We start from the raw sequence: 2,913 nt of genomic DNA, 5'->3' as shown, positions 1-2,913 counted from the left end.
CTTCTCCCCAAAGGTAAAGAGAAAAGGAATAAGGGAGAGAGACTTACCAATCAGAAAAGTTAAACAGCTTGAATACTAGCACTAATAGTAATAATGATAATAGAATATGTACAAATAAGTGGAATCCGGTGCACCTCAGCAAGTCTGCAGATGATACCAAATGTATGGTATGGTTGACATGCCTGGACAGAAGGTATGCCATCCTGAGGGACCTTGACAAGTGGGCCCATGCCAACCTCATGAAGTTTCACAAGGCCAAGTGCAAGGTCCTTGGTCCAATCCCAAGCACAAATACAGGGTGGGCAGAATATGGATTGAGAGCAGTCCTGAGGAGAAAGACTCGGGGGCGCTGGTTGATGAAAGGCTCAATGTGAGCCAACAATGTGTGAGTGCAGCCTGGAAAGCCAGCTCCATCCTCAGCTGCATCAAAAGAAGCATGGCCAACTGCTCGAGGGAGGGGATTCTCCCCCTCTACACTGCTCTCATAGTACTTTACAAGGAGTACTGCATTCAGGTCTGGGATCCCCAACACAAGAAGGACCTGGAACTGTTGGAGAGGGTTATGAGGAGGGCTGTGAAGATGATCAGAGGTCTGGAACACCCCTGCTATGAGGACAGGCTGAGGGAGTTGGGGTTGTGCAGCCTGGAGAAGAGAAGGCTCCAGGCAGATCTTATTGCCATCTTCCAGTATTTGAAGGAAGGGGTTTACAAGAAATCTGGAGAGGGACTTTTTACAAGGGCTTGTAGTTATGGGACCTTCAGGTAATGGGTTCAAACTGGAAGAGGGTAGATTTAGATTAGAAATGAGGAAGAAGTTCTTCTCTATGAGGGTGGTGAGACACTGCAACAGATTGCCCATGGAAGTTGTGGATGCTCCGTTACTGGAGGTGTTCAAGACCAGGTTAGATGAAGCCTTGCACAATCTGGTCCAATGGGAATGTTCCTACTCATGCCAGAGGGTTGGAACTGGATGATCTTTAAGGTCCCTTCTAACCCAAACTGTTCTGATTCTGTGATAGTTTTTAGGCAAAACAACACTTCTATCACACACATTTTGCTGTATTATACCATATGAGACAATCTGCACTTCAGTCATAATGTTTCAGCAACATATTAGATCGCATATACATAAGAAAACAAATCTTTCAAATAATATTGTGTTCAGAATGGAGTATCAGCTTCTATAAAATTAAGTGGAGTGGTATCATCTGACAGATCCTATATCTAAGAACCTGATTGTTTGTTTCTAAGTGAATTTCTGTACTAAGTGAAATCAGAAGCAAACATTTCTTTCACAACCACATAATAAATGTGCAACTAATAAATGGCTCTGTGTTATCCTTCTACCAACAGATATACAGACTGCCCAGAACCCATTTCTGTGTTTGTTTCTAACTTTTCTCTACACTGGCGTATTTTTTGCTTGAGCTGGCACTAGTTGATCAGTACTTTTCTACTTCAGCTGTTCAAGCAGCAGCTAGCAGGGCAGCCACAACAAACAATTCTGGCAGCTCCTAATGCATGTCCTTGCCTTTTATTCAGATGCTATTTACACAGCGTTTACATGTAGACCACGTAGCTTTTATAAAGCTCAGAGCTTGGATTTTGAATGGAAAGCTTATTAGGCAGAGGAGTCTCTCAAATTAAATCATAATAAGTAGATACTTAAAATGCTTTGGAAGACAGAATCCACAGAGTATATTTTTATACAGACAGTATTTGTCTAAAGAAAAAGAGAAAAATGGAATAACAAATGCAATCAGTGAGATGTACTAGAGAGAAGTTTTGCTCCGATACCATTTGTCTACAGTAGAAAAAAAATCAAGCCTTTCTTGTCTTAATTTCATCACACAAAGGAAATCGTGAGCACACAAAACAAAACATGACTATAATTTCCTTAGCTAAAACTCCAAGAAACTTAGCTAAATCTCCATATATTGAAAGGCTACAATATATTTCTGCTGTTAGTTTTCATTTCTGTCCCAAGAATTCCAGACAAACCAACTTGGACTTCCATAAAAGCCAGGTAGTTTTCTTTCTGACCCTGATTTTTTTTTATTATTATTATTTTTATTTTTATTTTTTAAACATAGTATGTAGGACTATAGAGCTTCAAATCTGCAATTTAAGACATGGGAATTACTACAGATTGGGTGATTTTCTGATATAATAACCTGCAATTCTGTCTGGGACTGAAGCTACGAAGCCTATTGACAGTATTTCCATAAAAGCTTGCATATTCCTATGAAATATTCTGATTAAGGTGAATTGAATTTGCATTGTGCCTCCTTACAGTTTGAGGGCACTGAACCAATCTAACGTTTTTCTATTTCCTCTTCAGTTTACTCATCTTCAAGTGTCTATACCAATAATATAAGCTCTAGGAAATCTTAAACTCTTTATTTTGTATTTACTTTACATCTGTCTCTCCACTTTGCCTTTCTGGTCCAGCATTGTAGCGAGTATTCATTTAAAATAGACATAAACACACATCCTGCAATTGCGTGACCCTGCAACACCCCCCTGAATCCAATAAACTTTCTCTATCAATGCCATTTTATTCAGAGAAGAATGCTACAGATTTGACTGAAAACATTATGCTCTTAGTAAGAGCACTATGCTTTCAATGCGCACAATTCACACATGCAAACAAGAGAAAAAAATCTTACAGGTTGAGTTTGAGAAATTTGGATTAGGCCGCAAATTACTTCACCGGGAATTGAAACGTTCTTAAAATATGTAACTTTGAAATGGCACCTAAAAAGACCAAATAAAGAAGCTAAAACTATGATCTTTGAAGATAAAGGTGACAAGTTTTAAAATTTCTAAAATATTTTTTAGTTAACATTTTTAACATCACTTTGCTTTAAGCTGTTTTACATTAGTAATGGATGATATTTTTGTAGCACCAAT

The sequence above is a fragment of the Merops nubicus genome, unplaced genomic scaffold (genome assembly GCF_000691845.1).
Source record: "Merops nubicus isolate BGI_N331 unplaced genomic scaffold, ASM69184v1 scaffold3065, whole genome shotgun sequence".
In the NCBI taxonomy this organism is placed as follows: Eukaryota; Metazoa; Chordata; class Aves; order Coraciiformes; family Meropidae; genus Merops; species Merops nubicus.
Note: the sequence above shows the minus strand (reverse complement) of the source record.